Below are 25440 nucleotides of genomic sequence, written 5' to 3'. Positions count from 1 at the left end.
CTGACCCGAAGTCAGTCCCATATGAAGAGAGTGTATCATACCACTCTTACTGATCCCAGATCAATTCCAAAAGAGAGTGAGTTATATCACTCTTACTGACTCGAAGTCAGTTCCAGTCGATCCCAGATCAATATCAAAAGAGAGTGTCTCAAACCACTCATACTGATCCCAGATCAGTTCCAAGAGAGAGTGAGCTATATCACTCTTACTGACCCGAAGTCAGTTCCAATTGATCCCAGATCAATGTTGGTCATCCTAGCATAGGGAGTATGGTAGATACACTGTGCGTCCATTGGTATTACCATGGTCCCTATCCTCATTTCCCTGCTCATTGGCCAAATGAGAGGTACTTCCCATGAGTCCCAGATTGCATGGGTAGGATGCCTCGGCAGGAGAACCACTCATCCTGCCCACAAGTCACCACGGGGTATCACAGGGGAAGGCTGAACCATTCACCCTGTACACAACGCACCACTAGGGGAGGGTGAGTCGCCCTATGGTCGCTTGTTGCTCCAAGAAGTACCCCAAGCCCCCCGCAACTCCCAGAGCTCAATGCATGCATCATACATGATCCTCATAAGAGGTTCTCTCAACGACTCCAAGTTGTTTTGGAAAGTCACAAATTTGACCTTTCCCTGGGGCTTCGACAGAATGTCTGCGACTTGCACATTAGTCCCAATGCGATGGAGCCTTCTTGCTCATCGATGTACCATATCCCAGATAAAGTGGTACCTGATGTCTATATGCTTGGAGCGATCATAACACACGGGATTCCTCAACAGTCGAATCCCCCTCTAGTTGTCACAGAAGATCACGGTGGTATCTATCATGTGCCAAACAACTCATTGAAGAGCTTCCTCAACCAGGCAGCTTCACACGAGGTCATACTCGTAGCTATGTATTCGGTCTCAGCGGTGCTCATAGCAATCGTCTTCTGCTTCCTACTCATCCAGGATATTGAAGCAGAACCCAAAGAGAACCAGCACTTAGAAGTGCTCTTGCGATCCTCCACACTGCTTGCCCTCTACATTCGAATAATCATGCAACTTCACATTTCCGGTAGTGTATCTCAATCCATTGTGCCCTGAAGATATCTCAGAAGATTCTTGGCACCAATTTAGTGAGGCTTCACCATATATGAGCTCAACATGCTAACTGCAAAACATATATTCGGACGGGAGTTCACCAAGAACACCAATGCTAGAATGAGTTTATGAAACTTAGAGGCATTTCCTAAATTAGGTCCGACATCCCTACCACATAACTTCTGAAAGTTAAGTTCCATCGAGGTAGTCATGGGCTTGCAGTTCACCATTCCAAGTTCGAAATCCAACTCCCTCTTACTTTTGCAAATGAGAGGGTCTGCACCTGTCAGAAAGAGGTCGTCCTCAGAAGGTAGAGGTCTATCATCCACAACCTTCAAGCAATGGTTTGGATCGACTTCACTCCTAGTGATTCTCAGCTTCATCAGACAACTATCAATCCTCTGATATCAAGCTTGGGGTGTTTTGCTTCGAGCCATAGAGGGCTTTCTTCCACCTGCATACATGAGATTCCTGATCATGAATCTCAAACCCCTCAGGTTGTTCCAAACTTGTGGACCTGATACATGAGGGGAATGGTCCCTGTTGACCACTACGTGTCAACGACCCGTAGCAATACACCCCCTTTCTTCGCAAAAGGGATAGCGTTTGATCGATGTGTCCGTGCTGTTCAGCTATCATCATCAGTCTGATTATCATGTTACAATGTAAACCCATTCTGCATGTATATGATGTAAATAATCTTAGTAGATCCGTGTCATGTATGTAATTGCCTAGGTAAACCTACTTTCTGGTGACAATCTACATTCTGGGAGTTTTTTTGTCTCACCGGTTCATTCTCGAACGGTCGGTAGAGTTTTCCTTCAGTCTTACCCCAGAGCCGGAATGTATCTTGTCACTGGGATCTTAGGCGTGTCCTAGTGTTATAGATTGAGTCTATGTAAAAGTGATTTGGGAATAATCCTAACTATTTGGTTAGGTTATTTTATTAGAAATTGCTTGGTCTGCTGGACTATATTTGTGTCGCAGAAATGGGTAGTCTGTGAGGGTCTTTTTCAAACGGGTTTTCCCCCTTACGATGTAAAAATATGAAAATTATGATGTACAGTGTCTTGAGGGTGCCAAAAAATTAATTAAAATACTAAGCCAAAAATTTAATTAATTCTAGGTCCTGGGTAAATTTAAATTCTCCAAAGGCAAAATTCGTTGGTCCTTAAAATTCAAATCTTAAAAGGTCCCGGGACTAAGGTAAATTAATTATTTTGCTAAATTTTAAGCTTTTGGTCCCTGGGTTTAAGTTAAAGTCAAAATTTTGAGGAAATTAATTCAAAAATTTAATTTTTGAATTAATTAAAATGCAATTAATTGAAAAATTCGAATTTCCTCAAGAATTTAAAATTTCGACGGATGAGATTAAAAGAATTTTTGATCCTCATCAATGGTCGAGATTGCTTTGACGAGGATCACTCGAACTAGCCGTTGGAGGATTTATCTTTAAATAGGAAGTCATTTGTCAGTCAATTGATCCGACCTTTCAGTCGTGTGCTAAACGAAAAGCTCTCATGTAAATTTTTATTCGGATAATAAAGAAAGACTTTGGGGTTAAAAAAAAAATCCTAAAAATTTAAAAAAAATCTAAAAATTAAAAATGAAATAAATTAAAGGGATTTGCGCATTCACATTAGAAATTTTAATGTGGCCTATGGTCCATTAAAATTTTAATTTATTAACCCTTTGATTTATTTTACTTCTTCAAATTGCCTAAGGAATAATTAAAGTGCTAATTTCAAAGTTCCTTGGTGTTATTTGGTGATTAAATGCAATTTCATGATTTTTCTATGGTCAAGGTGCGATAAATGTCTTAAATTATATTAGCTATAGGAGAAAGTTAAGTTAATTATAGATCTGGGTCAATTAATGAAAATCATTTTAAATCAGGAATCTTTTGCATATTGCAGTTTTGTGCGTTTACATTTATTATTCATATTCGTCACATATTGGAAAATTGTTTTGGATAACTTGTTTTTACTTAATCTATGGTTGATTGAACATAAAGGCACTGGTCTATAATCATTTCTATCTTGTGGTTGTGTCTTGGTTACATTAGCGTTTAATCTATTCATCTAAGTTAATCGAGATTTGTTTACATTCGTCAAGTTGTCCATCTTTAAGTCTCCTAGAGTCTGTGTTCCACAGACTATTCTCATTCATCCACCTTAGGGACTACCCCCCTTGATTTGTCTAGGAGAGAGTCTAAACGAAGTGAGTAAGGATTAGAGTGACAACCCTTACTCTGAGCGTTGTCGCAGTGCCTAGACACTTTGTGCGACAACAGTCCCCTTGTAAGATTTTCCTTTGGTACATCTTGGACATGTACCTTTATGCTCTTCTTGAATTTAGACACCCCTGTCACCATCTGACTCACATTGGGTGGGGCCCCATAATAAGCAGACCTCTGGTGCTATAGATGAGATGTGTCAACTGACATGGTCCCTAATGGACCATCCTGCAACTTGATACAAATTGCCAATCCTGAACTCAAGGATAAAAGCATTTTTGAAAATTCTATTTTCAAACACGTACCTTTCCATCAATGAATGCCACCTTGAAAGCTTTGACTTCCATCGCCAAAAAGGACACCAGGTTCTTCTTGCGATCAGGTACATAAAGAGATTCTTATAAATGAATTGAGTTACCCTCATTCATTTGAGGGGTAACATTCCCTACACCCTTTCCAGGATAGGTGGCATTGACTCCAAGTATAATCCCACGATTGTTTCCATCTCTACCAAATTAGAGAGTGCACCCTTCTATCCGATGAAGTGCCTTGAAGCACTACAATCAATAAGCCAGATTCCCAAAGAGTCTAGAGGAGAGGGCCAATATAATATAATGCTCTTTATCTTATCAGAAACAACATTTGATTCTTCATACCTGGGGATCCTTGCTTTCTTTGAAGAGTCGGCCATTCCCTTGATGTCCTGCATTACCTGTCATTCCTCTGATCATTGAAGATATCCCTGTAATGATTGTTTATCATCATCAAGTGATGTGTCCCTACCATTCAGACACTCCTTCGCATAATGGCCGAACTTATTACAAACAAGGCATCTGCCTTTCCTTCCACCCTTAGATCTGGACTTCCCACTGAAGTGATCTTTAGGTAGGCTATCAAAAGCTTCCGCTGCGCCTTTCTGATAATATTCTCTGCTTCGACTTCACCCTTATTGAATTTGAAGAGGGATGAGGAATCCATTGAACCTTTTGTCCTTTCCCAACTGTTTTTGGTGATTTCTCTTTTTCTCTTGCTTGGGCTTTGTCTTCACCTCAGCTCTGATACCATGTTAATTTTAGGTATGTTCTATGCTTAGAGCAATTTATTTCAATTTTCACAGTTGGCTCAATATGTCTTCCAGATTAGCAATCACATCAGCATAATAGTAAATAACAGATAGAACATAAACATAATTGCAGAAGACAAACCAAGACAAGAGGACACAAGATGTGGCGCTAGCCAGGGATAAACCCCAATGTGGGGAAACCCTTGATCAATTCTTCTTATATGTTCTTCAATAGTTTAGCAGAGAAAGAGAGAGATAATACATATACAATAGAGTCAACACTTTGACTTATCTAAATAAGAGCATAGATCATCTCTAAGAAGATGATACATGAGGTAGCTGAACTCAGTTGAAGACATGTTGCTTCAACTGATTCTTCAAGGTGACTCCATCACCATGCTGCAACTATCATTGTGCTACACCTCATCATCATGTTGCACCTCACTGTGCTGCGCCATGCTGCACCCATCATCACTATGCTGCATCTCATCATGCTTCGCTAATCATGATTGTACCCATCATCGTACTGCTGCACTATGCTGCACTCAAATGCATGCTGCAATACCTCATCATCCAGCTGCTGTAATACCTCATCATCCTGCTGCTGTATGCATTCTCGCTGTTGCTATATGCCCATCATTACCATGCTGTCCCATTGCTGCTCCAATGTCCAGCAACACTGATCTACACCATGCTGCACCATCATATGCTGCACTGTACATCATGCTATGCATTGCTGCTCCTATGTGCACTATGCTGCACTGTACAACATGTACTCATTGCTGCTCCTATGTGCACTATACATCCTACTATGTTGCTCCAAGTCTGTATAGGATTAGGGCTGACTGCGTCAAAACTTTGACCCAACACACTACACAATTGCTTTCTGCTGTACTGTTGTTCCTGGTTAGGGCATGTGCATGCTGCAACAATCCTTATCAACCCACACAAACAACCTCCAAATAACTGCGGCCTAGTCAAGGTAAAGTGTTGCCTCCATATGCTGTTGTTCTGGGCATATGGCAGCCTCTCAAGTCTACACGCAACCCTGTTATGGAGTGGCTAGGCCTGCGGCTTACCACAGATCTCTGCAGCACCCTAACAACCTTCCAAAACAGTGATACCTTACCTCTTTTTGCTCTCAAACAACCTGCAATTCTCCTTACTTAACTCGACCTCCTTGCAAGTGTAAATACCTCAAAACACATCCATTGCACCTACAACAACTTGGCCTTCAACAACAGGTTTCTCCCACGCTATTTAGGTAGATTTACCATGCTATCCCGAAATCTCCTCGGCCTCCTTAATCTAGTTGCGGCTAGGCATCCTTTGGATAGCCAGGTTAGGGTAGCGTAAGGGAACCTCTTTACTATGGTGAGGGTATCTCCTTTTCAACGTCTAAGGGCCGTCTCAAACATCGTATAGATTAGGGCATCTAGGGTATGATAAGGATGCGTTTAGGGTCAGCTAGATCTCCCTTTGAATTGCGGCCAAACCTCCATAAGACCTGCGGCTAGGGCATCCTTCTTTTACTGCGAATAGGGTCTCCTTCTAGACCTGTGTTTAGGGCTTCCTCCTCTTAGGCTTCTCTTCCACTAAATCCCTAAACAAGTGGAGAGAAATCAAGAGTGAAGTGTGTGTGCAAATGAATATCAAGTCACCTCCTTTTATATTAAATCGTTGAGCACACACGGGAGTTATTTGGTTGCTGGCCCACCTTGATGAATTGTCCCATAACACAAATAAATTCATATCTCCATGAATATTTATTGGAATCGGATGATCTTTAGATCAATCCTACACCTCTCGATGAGAAGGATCCAAGAAAAATAATAGTTGCCATAAATAAGATGACCCACATGGAGTTTGGCCCTAGTTGCCAATTTTAACAAATATTTATTTGAATAATAGACTTTAAATGTCAATCAACCAAAAGGGTTGAATTTCCGGTGATTATGGTTTTGATATTAAACATATTAGAGGGAAGGAGAACAAGGTTTTTGATGGATCCAATAAGAGAGTACATTTCTGTAATTTTAGGATAACAATGGTATGTTCTATATGCTTAGAGCGATTTTACTTCAATTTCTTTATTAACCCAATATCAATATCCAGTTCAGCAATCACATCATTATGATAGTAAAATGCATATAGAACATAAACAATAATAGTAGAAGACAAGTCAACACAAGAGGACATAAGATATGGCACCAGCTAGGGACAAACCCCAATGTGGGGAAACCCTTGATCAATTCTTCTTATAATTCTTCAAAAGTTTAGCATAGAGAGAGAGAGTACAATTTACAATATTCACTTGCTCAATCTGATCAGTCAAAACAACAAAAACAGAAAGCCCTAACCAGAAAGTCAACGCTGGTCAACAGGGCTGAAATAGACCTCCAAAACAACTCGGTCAACCTTGGTCAACTCGGCCTCCAACAACAAGATAATGCAGCCCAAAACAGTCCGAAAATAACTAGTCAAACCTGGTCAATAGAAGTCAATGCAGCAACCAAAACTAGGGTAGTCAACGCTAGTCAACACTAGGGTCAAACAACCTCGGTTTTCGTGCCTAGAATTGCGGCTTTCCCAAACAATAGTCTCCCTCGCAAAACCGCAGTCAAATAGGGTCAACACTAGTCAAAGTCAGGCTCCTGAAATTTCAGTCTCTTGAAATTTTGACCTTCTGAAATTTCAGTCAAATCTGGTCAACGCAACAACGAGAAAATCAGACCTTCCTTCGCACGTATGGAGAGAGAGAGAAGCCCAGAAATCTGTACCCAATCAAGATGAGAGAGAGAAAGATGAATGAGAGTGATGTGTGTCCAAATGAGGATGAAGCATCATGTATTTATAGGCAAATGTTGAGGATGAATAGACGTGATTGTTGGGCTTCTGAGCCTACATGAGTTTGCTGGCCGACCTTGACAATTTGTCCATAATCAAAATAAATTCATAACTTCATTTGTAAATGTCGAAATGGGATGATCTTTAGATCAATCCTACACCTCTCGGAAAGAGGAATCCAAGAAAAATATCAGCTGCCTCATAAGAGCTGTCCAAAGTGATGTTTGGCCATAGTTGCCAAATTTAACAATTTCATTCATCCTACAACCATTATTATGTGCAAATATGATTTGAGGAACATAATTCTTAAGGCTATTACCTTCGATGAGCATTATCTTCAAATAAAATAAGGCTCACAACAAGAGAATCTAGATTAGAAGTATGAAGGCTATAATTTGAAAGAGAATGAAATTCTTATGCATAAAAATGGAATGTATGTTTGTAATTCTTATGAATCAAGATATGATAAGATAATTGTATTAATGTCTGACAAATGACCACAAGAGTAGGCTAATGGGATTGAAGAGTAGCTAACATAAGATAAGCTAAATGTATTAATGTCCAACAAATGACCACAAAAAAAGGTCAATGGGATTATATTAGGTACAATGATGTCGATACAAAGCGGGAGTTCTAAAGTAGCTCCCTTATAAGACAAAAATTAGGAAGTGCAAGAGCATTCTAATCCAAAACCCTAGAAGGCCAACTCCAAAGATTGAAGAGGTAGTCGAGGAGAAAGATGTAGAATGAAGAGTAAAACGAGTATGAATACAATGTGGGAGTGCAAGTGTAACTCCTATAAATGTTGAAAATAATATAAATAAAAAAAGCTACATAAGTATAAAGTCAAGACATATGTATAAAACTAGGATAGAGGTACAACGATATAAAACATGAAGTGAATTTGGACAACTCAAGAACGTGTTGCGCGGGAGCACGCGCAAGAGAGAGAGAGAGAGAGAGATTGGATGATGAGGTTGATGATGTTAAGGTTTCTCGAGTTTGATAGTTGAGGGCGAGGGGGGTGAATAGGGCACTGGCTCATTGTCGGAGTCCTCTGAAACCATGGGGGTGTCCAATTGTATGATCCCGGGAGAAATGTATGAGCGAGGGATACTCCTAGCATCTGAGGTTGAAGGAAGGAAACTTCGAATGGATCTTTGGCTGCTCCTTTAGGTATGGGAAGTAGTTTATGGGCGAGAGGTGCCCTACTTTAAGTTTGTGTGGAGTTGATTTCTCTAACACTCTGTGAATGTGTGGCTTGATGCACGGATTGATATTGTCTAACTGGCTTTGATAATATTGGTTGGCCTCCTAGAGGGGAGGGCTGATGAGAAACACAATGTCTCACCATTCTGTTGTCTAGTGCACTATGGAGCTGTGTGTTGGCATTATTGTCATTGATGGCAAAGGAGCAGCATAAAGAACAACAAGCAAAGGAGCAACACAAGAGCAGCAAGCAAAGGAGCAACACAAAGCAGCAGCAAGGCAAGGAGCAACAAGCAACAAAAGAAGGCAAAGGAGCAGAAGAAGGAGGAGGAGTTGTGATACATTAAAATGTTTTGATAATGTTGCAGAGATTTCTATATTGAAGAATGTATGATGTGAAATTGTTGATTAAGCTTAATTGTTGTGATGCAAAGGCAAGACTCCAAGGCAAAGGCAAATATGTTGCAAAGATTGTTGTGATGCATTAATGATAAATATTTTCATTTGATGTTGGCATTAGGTTGATACATTTAATCATTACATGTGGCTGAAATTAATATTGGATGGATTATTTATTTTTGTGTTCCAATATTCAAGATCTGATGAGTTTGGAAACGAATGAGTGGAAGGCAAAGAGTCAAGCCTATTCACTTCATATTCCTATGTGGGATACAAACAACCAGAAAACTATCTCTATAAAAGATGTGATTTTGGAAGGCACGAGAGGTTGGTGAATGGGAGAATGTGAGAGAGCTGATAGAACCATTATGCATTAGTTACCTGACACATATGGAGCTGATGTGATGCAGATTTGAAGGGAAGAACAGGGAGAAATGAAGAGGGAGACATGAAGAATTTATGACCAGGTAAACCAACACATTGTTATTCCGTGTTTGCATAAGGAGATGGTTCCCCTTTCAAGTTGAAGCTTGATAAATATCTAGTTGGAGCTAGTTGAGGTAGGAGCCTCCTGTGGGTTGCAGCCTACAGAAATCATATGGGAGTTGGAACTTACAGAAAATTGAGGTAGCAACCTCCTGTAGGTTGGGGCCTACAGAAAATCAGATGTAATAAGGAGTAATAGCTTGTCTTTGCATCACAACAATAATAAAACCGTGGTTTTCTCCCTTTATGGGTTTCCACATATATCTAGGGTCAATGTGTGCAGTTATTATGTGTTCATGTGATGGTTTGGTTTGCTTATTACTTGCTGATCATATTCAATATGCTAGTTATTATTTGTTAATCTGCTCATGTAATGTTTCAATTAATGAGTTTTAAGAAAAGAATATTAATGTCCATGAGTATACTAAACTGATTCACCCCCCTTTCTCAGTTTAGTCAAGTTTTCATCAATTGGTATCAGAGCCAGTTCCTTCTGTATAAGCCTAATAGCTTGAAGGTAGATCTGGTTGAGTCATGGACTATCAAAGTGTACCTGTGTTGAGTGCAACAAACTTTCATGAGTGGAGAGATAAGGTTAAAACCGAATTGATAGCTTATGGACCTAGTGTATGGAAGCTTGTATGCGAAGGTTACTGTAAAAACTCTCCCTCTGTGCAAGAAAAACAATGGAATGCTAAGGCAAAATGTGTTATATATAACAATCTTCATAATAAGGATCTTGATACAATAATAGATTTAACGTCTGCAAAAGAAATATGGGATAGATTGCAGCTCATGTATGAAGAGGCTAGCAGTGACAATGTAGAGAAAGGAAAGAGAAAGGGTGGAGGAAAAAACCTATCAAAGGGAAAGTGTTCAGTTAAATGAAACCTCTACCTGTGTGAATGTACCTGACTCTCTTGAAGAAAAAACAGATGAAAATCAAGCTAGGCTTGACTTATCATTAGCTAGTATAGAAACATTGAAGAATGAAAACAAAGATTTGAAGACACTGGTGCAGATATGTGATGAGAAAGAGCATGAGTACAAGGAGGAAATTGTCAGCATGAAGACTCAACTTGCAGAAGCAAGGAGACTAGAAGAGGTGATGAGCAGTAAATTCAAGGAGAGAGATCTACAGTGTAAAATAATAGAAGTTGAGGTTGATTCAGCTAAAAGTAAGTTAGAAGAAAATAATAGGTTGTGCAGGCAGCTAGAAGAGGACTTTGCCTCCCTGAAGAACTCAGCAAAGGCAACCACAAATAATAATGAAGCAATGCTAAAAATACCTACAGAAGAAAAGGCTAGCAACATGATTTGTAAAGAAGCAAACAAAAACAAGCAGCAACATCAAGAGCCAAAGAATAAGATGAAGAAATGGTCATTTTCCCCTGGAGATAAGTTGAGAAAATTTGGAAGATCTCAAAGGAGATTCTTTGCTCCTTTTAAAGATATGAAGTGTTTTTCTTGCCATGAACCTGGACACATTGTAGCAAAATGTAAGACAAAGAAAATCAAGTTTAATCAGGAAAAGATGCAGCAAATGAGACGACTCTCTCAAGCAAGCAAGCAGAGAAGACAGTCATTCATCAGGTACACAAAACATTTCCACGGTTACTGTTATTTGTGCAATGAATTTGGACATAAACTTGTTGAATGTAAACTATATGTAAAAAGGGGCACAAAAAGCCGCACACCAGCTCAACCATACCTTGGTCAAATAAAATGTTATGTATGTAGAAATCTTGGCCACAAAGCAAAAGAATGCAAACTGCTATATATCCTAAAGAACTCTAGGCAGATGATGGAAGCCAATCAAAGCAGACCGAACATTGAATCAAAAAGAAATGCAGAAAGTATAAGGCAACCCAATAAAGTGTGGAAGAGGAAGAAAAAGGAGGATCCCATTACTGCAATGACATAATGAAGTCATCATCACAGGGGGAGTTGCTCATAAATCAATGAATAATCTGGTTAATGACAATGCTTGAGCAACACCATCTGAGGGGGAGAATAGTCTCAAAATGACTTGAAAAAAAAAACATTGAACATTCAAATTCTAAGACCAATATGTGTGAAGAAATAAGCTTTGTGTCTGCACCTTGATACATACCACATAATTCATTTGTCATTGCAGTAAAGACAGTGAGCTTAGATGTAAGCATTAATCAAAGGCTACTAGTAAGTGTTTCCAATGAAGCACAAATATATTTGTGAAATATTAATACTGCATCTAGAAAGAAATAAATTACATGGACAATAGTCTTATTGTGGATGTGGATGCCAACATTTTGGAATTGATGGTGAACCTCTTCCAGTTGAAAGAAAAAAAATAAATAAGAGTCAAATTTCTGAGCAATGATACAGTGAGCAAATCGGCCTAGACACTCAAGAAAATTGGAATATAAACTACATAGCTCGCCAAGCTTATGAAGGGTGCAGATCATTTGGGTTATAATTTGTTGAAAGAATATTTTTTTGACCGAGTGGATAGACATGGTAGGCATGTATTCCAAAGAAATCAATAACTTCCTTGGAATTCAATGTGATCTTTTAGAAGAATGTCTGCAGATGCACAAAAAGGATTACGATTGGGCCTACAAGACTGAAAAATCTTTGAAGTAGTGGTGGATATATATTAAAAAAAAAATTGTTTCAGTGAACACAAAGCTGAGGCAAAAGCTATGATGGTACAATTATCAATATATTAACAAACTTGGCACTGGATAGACTATGAGCCCTGATGAGGCCAATTTCACTACAGATAAGGCTTATGAAGACCACCAATTAGAGGTGGATACAGACGCAGAGGCTCTTCTCTCAAGTCTCGATTTGTGAATCATATGCAGCCAGCAATAGAAATTTACAAACAGGAAAGGTAGCGGTGCAGGGATGCCGCCACTGTTGATACCCCCATGAATTCCCAAATTGCTACTACAAAGAAATCTTATAAGTCTTCATTTTTTTTGGACACAGTAGACTGGAGCTACAATGTGAACCAGATAATGGGCATCTGGCTGATGTTGATATGGGATAAAGGATGGACATAGACACCAGACGCCAGAAGAATGGATGAGTTGGAAGATATCAACAACAATTAGTATGCCAACGTTACAAATATAAGGAAACGTTATAGTGTGGGTAGCGTGAATAAGTATTGAAGTCTCGGAGTTAGTGTCAACGATAACAGTAATGGGCATAGTATAGGAACGTTGTTCTTTTATTACAATGATGGTGGACAGGTGATAAGGTTGACAGAAATGACATGAATTTTAGAAGCTACAGGGTTGCAGTGACAGAACAATCAAGTATACTCGATGGAATCATAAAACAAAGACGTTATTGCCCAGCTGTAGGATGCATAAATGTGATCTATTGTGTGGTGAATGAATTATATCTACTGTATTACTGAATTGCTGTCATCTATGCGTTATGGCAGTGTGTGCAACACTACATAATTATTGACGACTTTATATTCACAATGTTATATTATTCAACCTGCAACAAACAACATATATATATAGTTTGACACACTTCAGATTCCCATTTTTCAATTATTGGCTGCGATAATGCATTGGTGGCAGCTTTAATACAATGGCATAGTTAACATTATATTGGGAATATTCATTACATTGCATCTCCGTTGAAGACTGCAGAATTTACTATTTCAATGCGGGATTGTTACACAGTTGTGATTTGTTTGTTGCATATTACATGGTACATTACATTATGAATGGTGCGTTGGCATACTTGTTATGCGTTATATTGGTGATTGCAATTCCTATAGCCATATATTCAGCTGGAAAACACCATTCGTGTGTGCTATATGGGGATGATGGGCTCATAACATAACACTCTTGGATGGATTTGATGGCACATAATCATTGAGGATGGGGGTATTGGCATTACGTGGTTATTGCATTGTTTGCTTGAAGTTACAATGTTACACGCATAGTTAGTATCGTGAGTTGATGAGGTGATGTCATTGGTGAGTTATTGCACTGGGTCATCAAATTTACAATGAGATTACAATGAAGGGTGTTTGCATTTGCATGGAGTAGTTAGAAGCATCAAGGAGGAGGTTTTAGTAGACGCTGAGACGTTAAGCAATGTTGATATTTTTTAAGAATGGTTGACTTGACCGCCAACATATTGGTATATCGAAGTGCATTATTGGTTTAATACATTTTCCAACTGTGGACAATAGGCAGCATTACCTTTTTCTAGTGTTAAGTGCTAATACATAGCCAACGTTCATAGCGTGCTTATCATTTGCGCATGGTTGTTATGTGCTAGATGCATTGATAGCATATGAAGAACTTTTATGGAGAGTAGTGTTGAAATTCCAGCAGAATGTAATATTACAGGGAATACTTTGGATGCCATTGACACAAATATTTCTTCGATTAATATACTGGCATCATCTCCTCCATGGTCTAGCTGGAAGCATACACTGACGTCTGAGACTAAAAATTTCATTATAAAAATTGGCCATTGTTACTGTCGTGGGTTTCTCTTGCTGTCATAATGTTCATTTGACATTTTCATGCAGGGTTATTCCAGGTAACATGTTTGGTTGTGGGCTTCCTTCTTGAGGCGTCACTTATATGCATTTGAGTTGCTATCGAGGGTTTTCCTGGGCTGTGTGTTCTCATCTGTATCTTATGGCTGTTGAATATCTGTCTACCCTTATGCCATCTCTGTATTTTTTTTTGCAGCCAATTGAAGCTAACCATCAACCAATATCTTGGTTTTTGCTGAAGCCAAGTTCTGGAGAGCGTTCTCCAATGAGAACTATGGCTGGTGGAAGTGTTGCCAATACCATTCGAGGTTTGGTAGCAGGCCTTGGAACTTTTTATAACATAGTAGGGGTGAGCCTAATGTAGATGTAGAGTCCGCCTTGGAGGTTTCGACCAATTATTGTAGATGGGTTGTAGTAATTCTTGGTCCCAAAGGGTGCACTGCTCGACATGGCAAAGAGATTGCTCGAGTTCTAGCCATTGAATGGGATGAGGTCATCGATACAACTGGTGCCGGGGATTTGTTTGCAAATGTTTTTTGTATGGAATGATAAAGAGCCTCCCATAAGTGGATTGCTGCATAATGGGTTGTTGCAGTGGTGGTGTTGTAGTGCATGCTTTTGGTGGGTAGTCAGTCCAGAGAATAGGCAATGGACTTACAAGCAAATGCATGTTCTAGGTCTTCCATCACCAAATTTTGCACAAGGTTCTATAAGATATTCCACTAATCAGACTCAGAACTGAATTGTTCGTTTAAGAAACATGGTTGCAACTTTTCTCCATAGCAGTCAAATTTCCATGCAATATTTACCAATTATTTCTGTCCCAGTGTTGGTGATTTTGAGTTTGTCCACTAATTAAAAAAAAAAAAAAATATTGGTGCGAGAAAACAGTTAAAGAGTTCTAAGAGCGAGTTCCCCAAAGATATAGGTTGGTATAAAGATACATTCCACCTAGGTTATTGCAGTGTTGTATGAATCAAGAGATGGCTCATTTGTCATTCATCCCTTTGCACTGGTTGTGAGATATAAAAAGGAGCATCCTGATATTGGTATTTCTAGCAAGGCCATGGGTATAATGAACAATTTAATTAATGACATTTTTGAGAAGCGCACCCGCTACAACAAAAATGCCACAGGGATCCCACGAATCCTCCGAGCACCCACATAATGCTAGAAATGTCTACTGCCATGTTACAGTTAAGGAGGAGGAGAATGGAACTTGTCAAGACTTGCTTGAGTAGTGCTTTTGTTATAATTGTGGCTTCTTTTTTTTATTGTCTCCATGAATCAGGTCTTTGGTTCTTGGAATTTTTGGGACGTCGAACCAGAGAACAAGAAATGAATACACCTTGATGATTATTGATGAAGCTTTATATTATTATGATCTGTGTTATATTATATTATATTATGTCATTCCACAATAATGCGACAACGTGATATGAATACATGGTGGCAATCGTCAGCATTATAGTTGACAATGTGTGTAATATTGCAATGTGATATCATGTGCTTGAGAGCTTTGTAGAGAAGCATATTCCACGACCTTCATTTATTTGGATGCATAGAAAACGAATTGTGAGCATGGAGTGTTGGTGTGCAACGTTCATTCATATTTCAATGTTCTTATGTTGATATTGTTCTTTCTTATGGTGCGGTGATGTATTCTTGCAATGTGCTTATTCAATGAGTTCTTGCAATAGTTTGCAAAGTATTCTCTCAACAATATTCTTGCAATATTTAACAGTGTTCTCACAACAATTTTTTGCAATGTTAAAATTTTTGAAGAGTATTTGGAGCAACATTCATTTAATTTGGAGCAACCCTAATAATCCATATGGAGTGGAGCAACATTCATTTGATTTGGAGCAACCCTAATAATCCATATGCAGTGGAGCAACATTCATTTGATCTGGAGCAACCCTAATAATCCATATGGAGTGGAGCAACATTCATTTAATCTGGAGCAACCCTAATAATCCATATGGAGTGGAGCAACCCTACTAAGTCATCTTGACATCTGTAATCCCCTTGCCATTAATGTCAAAGGGGGAGGTAATCAGAGGAAGGAAGACACTTCTCAGGACAAAAGGAGGAGGATCAATGTTTTGCCATCAATGCCAAAGGGGGGAATTGTTGGCATTATTGTCATTGATGGCAAAGGAGCAAAGGAGCAGCATAAAGAACAAGCAGCAAAGGAGCAACACAAGAGCAACAAGCAAAGGAGCAACTCAAAGCAGCAACAATGCAAGGAGCAACAACAATACAAGGAGCAACAACAATACAAGGAGCAGAAAGCAACAAAAGAAGGCAAAGGAGCAGAAGAAGGAGGAGGAGTTGTGATACATTAAAATGTTTAATGTTTTGCTAATGTTGCAGAGATTTCTATATTGAAAAATGTATGATGTGAAATTGTTGATTAAACTTAATTGTTGTGATGCAAAGGCAAGACTCCAAGGCAAAGACAAATATGTTGCAAAGATTGTTGTGATGCATTAATGATAAATATTTTCATTTGGTATTTGCATTAGGTTGATACATTTAATCATTACATGTGGCTAAAATCAATATTGGATGGATTATCTATTTTTGTGTTCCAATATTCAAGATCTGATGAGTTTGGAAACAAATGAGTGGAAGGCAAAGAGTCAAGCCTATTCACTTCATATTCCTATGTGGGATACAAATAGTCAGAAAACTATCTCTATAAAAGATGTGATTTTGGAAGGCACGAGAGGTTGGTGAATGGGAGAATGTGAGAGAGCTGATAGAACCATTATACATTAGTTACCTAGCACATATGGAGCTGATGTGATGCAGATTTGAAGGGAAGAACAAGAAGAAATGAAGAGGGAGACATGCAGAATTTATGACTAGGTAATCCAACACATTGTTATTCCGTGTTTACATAAGGAGATGGTAGTCCCCTTTCAAGTTGAAGCTTGATAAATATCTAGTTGGAGCTGGTTGAGGTAGGAGCCTCCTGTGGGTTGCAACCTACAGAAATCATATGGGAGTTGGAGCTTCCTTGCATGTTGCAGCTTGCAAAAAATTGAGGTAGCAACCTCCTGTAGGTTGGGGCCTATAGAAAATTATATGTAATAAGGAGTAGGAGCTTGCCTTTGCATCACAACAATAATAAAACTGTGGTTTTCTCCCTTTATGGGTTTCCACATATATCTGGTGTCAATGTGTGCAGTTATTATGTGTTCATGTGATGGTTTGGTTTGCTTATTACTTGCTGATCACATATTCAATATGCTGGTTATTATTTGTTAAGCTGCTTATGTAATGTTTCAATTAATGAGTTTTAAGAAATGAATATTAATATCCATGAGTATACTAAATTGATTCACCCCCCATCTTAGTTTAGTCAAGTTTTCATCACTGTGTTGGTTGTTTGTTGCTGTGATTTGACGGATCAACAGGGAAGTACGTGGTGATTGGTTTGGTCATCTTAGGGGGGGCATGGCATGTAAAAGTTGAGATTTGTGGTAGAATATCTCCTTAATGAGGAGGGCTAAGCATCTCTTATCTTGGTGCTAGTAGAGAGGGAGCCCCTTGAATCCCTTTAGAAATGCATATTGTTCTATGTATTATACCCTAGTTAATTGGAAGATAATTGCAATATTAAGAAGTTAGTACTTTTGGCTAGGAATGAAGAAGGATGTGACTGATTATATAGCCAGGTTTATAGAATGTCAAAGAGGAAAGACCGAACACAAATGTTTAGTAGGTTTGCCACAACCATTACCAATTCTAAATTGGAAATGAGAAGTGGTAACTATTGATTTCATCACCAAGTTGCGCGAGATAACAAAGCAACATGATTCAATAATGGTAGTGATGGACAAATTAGCCAAAGCTGCTCATTTTATTCTAGTTAAATTGGCTTATAATGTAGCTAACATAGTAGAAATTCATGGAGGAGATTGTCGTGTTGCATGGGATAACTAAGGCGATTATTTTAAACAGAGATCTAATGTTTACCTCAAACTTTTTGAAAGGATTATTCAAGGGTTTCGAATCTTCGATACGATTCCGAACTTCAATTTAGTCTATCATCCATAGATAGATGGGTAAACAAAGAAGGTCAATCAAGTGATTGAAGACATATTAAGGACATGTGTTGGATAAGACATCCAAGTAGGAGGATTATTTGCATTTAGTAGAAATTGCATGCAATAATGGATATCAGACTTCACTTAAGATGAGCCCATTTGAGGCATTGTATGATAGAAGGTGTAATACTGCAACCACTCGAGAGTTTAGACAATCCAATAGACAAAGTGGTACTTGGGTCAGAATTGCTCAGGGAAATGGAAGAGCAATTAGTTAAGATCAAGCAAAATTTAAAGCCAGCATATGGGAAGAAAAAGAGCTATGCAGATAAAGGAAAAATGCTAAGGGAATTTAAAGTTGGGCAACAAGTATTTCTAAAAGTTCAACGAACAAGAAGTTCATTGAAGTTGGGGAGATACACTAAATTGATGGCTAGATATTATGGTCCTTTCGAGATTTTGGATATGATAGAAATTATTGGATACATGCTTTGCATCGTTTGCAGCCATAAAAGTCCATAACGTGTTTCATGTTTCATTGTTGAAGAAATATGTGCATGATCCTAATCATGTTATTGAATGGACATTGATTTAGGTGGAACCAAATGAGACTTCTAAGGTACAACTAGTGTACATATTGGATAGGAAAGTAACTGTGCTCAAGAACAGAGTCATAGCGCAGGTAAAGGTCTAATGGACCCACTATAGCCTTGAAGAAGCAACATGAAAATTGGAGGATGCAATTTAAGAGGCATATTTGCATTTGTTTTGACATTTTGGTGTCAAAATTGTCGTAGCTATATAATGGCGATGTGCACCGAGGGTGGTACAAAATCTAGGGGGAGGGGAATATAACACCCTAGTTTTGATCCTTGGTGCAATATTGTGTATGTATATGGTGAATAGCTAAAAGATGAATGATGTAATATGTAATATTGTACATTGAATGATAATTAAAAAAAGTGCATCACTCGTCGTAGAAGAGGGCTATGACTCCACAAGAGGCGAAAAACAAGGGGGCTTAAGGAGGCTAAAGAAAAGGACCTTAGTAAGCGTTTTAACCCAAAGTATTTGTAACCTTAATCACGCCCCTTGATTATCACAGAACCTTAGTAAGTGATTTAACCTAAAGTATTTGTAACCTTACTTATGCCCCTTGATCATTAACTAATTGTTGTTTTATTAACTTGTGGGGGGGTTAGTGCATGAAGGAGGTACATGGTTCTCCATAAGGATATGTGATCCCTTCATGCTAGGCAACTTAAACTCTACCTCTTTGTTATGAAATAGAACTATTAGTTGATTGAAGGTTTTAGAGGGGAGTCCAAATGTTGCTTTGGATGCCATTCAAATTAACAAAGAGCTGAATTATCAAGAGTTTGAATTACCTTGCGAACTATCCTTTAGTTGGAGAAATATCGAGAATTATCCTTGAGTAAGAGCATACTGTAAATGATTTATGGAAAACTACAATCACAAATTCAGTGAGAATTATGGATATATGGATGATGATAATTGTTATTGAGTGAATTATGCTACAACTGATAACCTTTGTAATCCTGATAGTGAGATTTATTGGCTAGCTTGTGTTGGAGCCCTAGATTGGGATAACTTGAGGATTGTCGAGTAGAGAATGGGATCCCATTCTATAGGTTGTGCAAGTTGATGGGTAAGAGGGCTATGAATTGGGATTGGTGTAGGTGTAATTATTGATTGAAAATTTAGGAATTGGGTTGTGAAAAGAGAAATTGGTACCAACCATTAGAAGAGTTTTCCCAGGCGGAAGAGGAACCGAACAGGCATAGGGATCGAATGGCTAAAGCCATGAACAGAGACAGTTGAATCAGTTAGAGTTGATTTTGGAATCAGAATTGAGAAGAGTTCAAGCGACCAAGAGAGATAGTGAACAGTGAACCCTGAGAGGAGCACTGAACACAGAGAACAGTAAAGCTAAGTAGAAGAGACAGAGGGCCGCATTGACCAGAGGCAACATCGAGCACCAGAGAGCTTGAAGATTCAAGCCTTCCCATAGAGGAATCTGTCCAGAATGAGCATCACATTTGGGTTTTTCCACTGTAGACCAAAAGGTCACAGAGCTGGTAGGAAGAAGAAGAGTCTGTGTACTCCAAGTGGCTTGGGGAATCCAAGAACCACCCTGCCAAGCAAAATCTGCTTCAGGAGAACTCATATTGAGTCCCTGTATTGTAATTTCTCTGCTGAAAGACACAATAAAACAAGGCCACCACTGAAGCTGGACTGGAAACGTAGCCCTGGAGAATAGGGTGAACTCCTTATTAAAATTGTTTGTGCCTTTGTGTTGCTTATTGTATTTCTCTACTGTCTTTCCATTTTATTGTCTGTGTATTGGCAATCTGATCGATCCGTTGTTTCAATAACACAGAACACACACCAACACATGAGTCTGTAATACCTTAGTTTAATAAATCTTTAACTGATGGCACTCATAGGGTGAATATCAGATCAAGTGGTATCAGAGCACTAGGTTTTAAGGTTAGACAAGCTTGTGTTGGTATAGCTGTGAATACTCACAAGATCAAAGCTCAAATTAAGAGAAGTAGAGTTGGTGAAAACTAATCTTGAAATTGGAAGAGTCTATCCTCGAAAGACCATGTTAGAAGAAAGTTCTATGGGGCCAGACCCTCAATTCATAGAGAGTTTCCTAGCTATAAAGTCTATGGTTGAAGAAATGTATAGAGACTTTAGAAATCAAAAGGTGGAAGATGCATTTGGCTCTAAGCAAGAGAAAGAAGAAGATGAGTCTCACTTCCATAACAACTCCAAAGGAAAGGGGTAAGAGGAAAACTTTCTCACACTTCCTAATAGCCCTGTACATAATAAGAAAGCATCTTTGATTAAGTTAGATGTTAAATTTGATTTGCCTATATATGATGGAGAGCTAAATGCTGAAAAATTGGACAATTGGATTAGACAAATTGATGTGTATTGCAGGGTACAGAATATAAGCTCAAACAAGAGTAAGATTCATTTGGCAAGCCTATGCCTAGGAGGCACTGCCTTGGTTTGGTGGGAAGGTAGAACCAAAGCTGATATGAAAAGACATGGTAAGACCATCTCTGTCTAGAGTGACTTTGTTTTTGCAATCAAAAAATAGTTCTATCCATTGGCCTACATGCAGCAGGCCATGATGAGTTGGCAAACTCTTCGGTAGTTGAAGGGGCAAAGTGTACAAGGGTATACTCAAGAGTTCAGAAAGAGAGCATTGACATTGGGTATCTCACTAGACTCACCAGAGACTCTTTTGAAGTACATTGGTGGTCTACACAGCTACATGAGGCATACCATCCTCATGTTTAATCCCACTAGTATAGATGAGGTATCTGTACAAGCTACTCATCTAGAGGTTAGAGGAAAGAATGGCAATCCAGAAGTTGGGGGACCATCCCAACCCACTGTAAGCAAGAGCAAGGAGAAAAGAAAACAGAAGTGGAAAGCAAGGAAGGCTAACACTGCACAAAAAGCTAAAGCTTCATGCACTCACTGTAAAAAGGAGGGACATGATGATGAGCATTGTTGGATTCTGCATCCAGAGCTGAGACCTAAGATGTCCGAGGGCAAGAAGAAGAAGACAACTGCAGCTATTCAGAGAGATTTGGGGTCAGACTTAGGAGATGAAACAATTATAGCAGCCACATGTATAAGAGGTAAGAATTCTGAAGCATCTACTAGTAATTCTGCTCAATTTGTTATTGATGAAGAAAATGAGAGAAAAAGACATGAGCTTTCCATATTTGAGTTATTTCCAAAAATCAAAAGATTGATACTTTGTTTGATAGTGGCTCTCAAGTAAATTTGATTTCTGAAGCAATTGTAAAGAAATTGGGATTAGCAACTACACCTCACAAGAAACCATACCCATTAGGATGGTTGAATGATAAAGCACAACTACAAGTGACTAGACAATGCAAACTCAAGTTTTCTTTTGGGTTAGCATTTGTAGATGAGGTTGAGTTAGACATAATTCCTTTGGATATATGTGGAATTGTTTTAGGAAGTCCTTACTTGTATGATAGAAAGGCTATTTTCTATAGAGCTGAGAACAAGTATCTACTGGTTAAAGATGGAATCAAATACTTTGTAAGAGCTCATAAGCTCAAGAATAATTATACTCTCATAAACTCAGGACAGATGAAAAGAATGATTAATTCATGCAAACAATTCTTACTGATGGTTGTAAAGGAAAAGAAACCTGATAAAACCAATGCATTTGAGGGCTGTAATGTTGAACAACAAGCTGATATAGAAAAGGTTGTTTTAGAGTATGATGTCTTGTTTCAAGAACCTAAAGGTCTGCCACCCAAAAAGGGAATAGTACATGATATTATTTTGCAGCAAGATGTTCCATTGCCTAACATTGGGATGTACAGGTTGTCTGCTTTAGAGAATGCTGAAATCAAGAAACAGGTGCAGGAGTTGCTCGAGAAGGGCTTCATTAGGCCTAGCACATCACCATGTGGGTCACCAATCATTTTGGTGAGAAAGAAAGATGGCTCGTGGAGAATGTGCATAGATTACCGAGCACTGAATAAGATAATGATCAAAAACTGTTATCCCCTTCCTCGCATAGATGATCTTTTAGATCAATTGAAAGAAGCTGTTTATTTCACCAAGCTGGATTTGCACAGTGGATACCATCAGGTCAGAGTTGCAGAGCAAGATGCATGGAAGACTGCTTTCAAAACAAAGCAGGGATTGTATGAATCGCTGGTTATGCCTTTTGGCTTAACTAATGCTCCTGCTACTTTCATGAGATTAATGAATGATGTACTCAAACCTTTTCTTGATGATTTTGTTATTGTGTCTCTGGATGACATTCTGATTTTTAGTAAAACATGGGAAGAACATTTAAAGCATGCTAAGTAGACATTAGATGTTTTGAAAAGAGAAAAACTTTATGTTAAACTCTCAAAATGTGAATTTGGCAAAACATCTCTAAACTACTTGGGTCATATAGTAGAGGGAGGTAAATTGAAAATAGATCCCTCTAAAGTGGCAGTCATTGTGAACTGGCCTAAACCCAGGTTTGCTACAGAAGTAAGAAGCTTCTTAGGAGCAGCACAATATTGGAGGAAATTCATTTCTAACTTCTCCTCGATTGCAACTCCTTACATGCTTTAGCAGGATTGAATAAGGTGTTTCAGTGGGGAGGCAAACATCAGAAAGCCTTCGACACCTTGAAAGAGAAAATCAGTTCAACACCTGTATTAGTACTGCCAGATTTACAAAGACCATTTGAGATCCAAACTGATGCCAGTGACTATGCCATGGGAGCAGTGTTGGCACAACACGACAAACCTATATGTTATCATTCTGAGACTTTTAATCCTGCAGTAGTTAACTATCCTACATATGATAAAGAATTGTATGCATTAGTTCAGAGTGTGAAAAAGTGGAAACATTATTTAATGGGCAAAGAGACAGTAATACATATTGATCATCAGCCACTTCAATATCTACACTCCCAAACTAAGTTGCAACAATCAAGACACTACAGATGGATGGGTTTTCTACAACAATTTCACTTAGTCATCAGATATAAAAATGCATACATAACAAGGTTGCAAACATGTTATCTAGACCCATTATAAATGCATCTACCATACTTAAGCATAATTCTGTGCTACATGAAAGCTACATAGAACAATATGCTCAGGACATGGATTTTAAAGATGTATATGCAACTTTGAGTCAAGGCAAAAGAGTAGAAGAATTGGACTATCACATAAAGGACCGACTCTTATACCATTGTGGGAAACTCTGCATTCCACAAACTGAGAGAGTAAAGATAATTAGGGAAGCACGCACTTCTTTGATATCAGGTCACTTTGGGGTAAGTAAAACAGTTGCACAGCTGCAAAGATTCTGCTATTGGCCAAAAATGAATGAGACAGTTTCTAGATATGTAAGAGGGTGTGCTATGTGTGCTAAAAGCAAGCCCAACAATAGAAAACTAGGCTTGTACACTCCATTGCTAGTTCCTTCTCACCCTTGGGAAAGTGTTTCCATGGATTTTGTTGGAGCACTGCCTAAATCTAGGAAAGGTCATGATTATCTATATGTTGTTGTGGATAGGTTCAACAAAATGTGTATTTTGATACCTTGTAGTAAACAGATCACAGCTGAACAGACTGCAAAATTGTTCTTTGAACATGTATGGGTTCATTTTGGATTACCCACTTCCATTGTATTTGATCGAGACACCCGATTTGTGGGGAAGTTTTGGTCTAGTCTGTGGGAACTGATGGACACCATGTTAAAGAAAAGCATAGCTTTTCATCCACAAACAGGTGGCCAGACAGAAGTAGTAAACAGCACTGTGATCCAGTGACTGAGAGGTTATTGTAGTAAACATCCTAAGCTTTGGGATGAACACTTGTGTTATGTGCAGCATGCTTACAATAGAGCCAAATACTCTTCTACACAGAGATCTCCTTTTGAGAGCTGCTTTGGTTTCACACCAAGGTCTCCTTTGGATTTTGTCTTTGATAAAGATACCATGGTTGATGGACACAGTGATGTGGACAAGGGAACTAGGTTCATTGAACAGATACAGGAGATCCATCAGGCAATACAGGAACAGCTGGAAAAGAGCCAGGCCAAGTACAAGGCTAGGCATGATAAGCATCGGATGGAGCATAGTTTTCAAGTTGGAGACCAAGTCTGGCTATATATTTGCAGGGACAGGATGCAAGGTGAAGGTAAAAAGCTAAAGCCTATCAGGTATGGACCTTTTAGGATACTTGAGAAAATTGGTGAAAATGCGTTTCGCCTTGATCTACCAGCTTACATGCACATCTACTCAGTTGTAAATGCAGATTGTTTGAAATTGTTTGAACCTTCAATGATTGAGGACTTGAAGAGCAAAGTCAATTACCTTCTATTGATGATCTGCTACCTGAATACCTCAATGAGTTGTAGGAAGACACAGTGCTGTAGAGGAAGGTGAGGACAACGCGCAAGGGAGAAGTTGAGTACTTCAGGATTGGGCTCAAAGGTTCAAAGCCAAGCAGCACAGAGTGGATTGAGATTGGACAAGTGAAGGAACAATGTCCTCACTTAGTCGATGCTTGAAAACCAATGTTTGGTGGTCCAAAAGCTTTTCAGTAGGGAGGCCGTGATCTGACTTGGATCTATAGAAAGACTGTCGAGAACCTTGACTGGACCAGGTTGAACAAATCTCTAAGGAAATCCAAAACAGTGTCAAAAACACCCTGAACCAGTGGCCATGGCAGCCGATGTGGAATGACGAGGACCTCGGTCAAAGTGCGCTGACCGAGGCCCATGGAGACCGCGCAAGAGACCAAAGTAGCCCCTGGGAGCCCCGAAATGGGAAAAGGACGAGGTTTTTGATGCGCGATTAGCACTTCGCTAGACGAACAGGGCCCTGAAGGGGGAGCTCGAGCACTCGGTCACATCGGGAGCCAGGAAACTGCGGGCGGAAAAAGCGAAAAACGCTAACGTACGAAGGCGGGACCCGCGCACTGGAAAACTGACGG

At 39.0% G+C, this 25440-nt stretch overlaps 1 protein-coding gene across 1 annotated transcript in view; it reads left to right on the top strand.

Moving 5' to 3' along the window:
- LOC149139990 (uncharacterized) overlaps positions 1 to 25440 on the top strand; it is a 246851-nt gene that overhangs the window by 6392 nt on the left and 215019 nt on the right. The window lies entirely within an intron of this gene.

The sequence above is a fragment of the Pinus tabuliformis genome, chromosome X (assembly GCF_031772625.1).
Source record: "Pinus tabuliformis cultivar Carrire ecotype Pingquan chromosome X, CPIR1, whole genome shotgun sequence".
Taxonomy (NCBI): Eukaryota; Viridiplantae; Streptophyta; class Pinopsida; order Pinales; family Pinaceae; genus Pinus; species Pinus tabuliformis.
The sequence above is the reverse complement of the archived record's forward strand: the minus strand, read 5'-3'. Positions and strand labels throughout refer to the sequence as shown.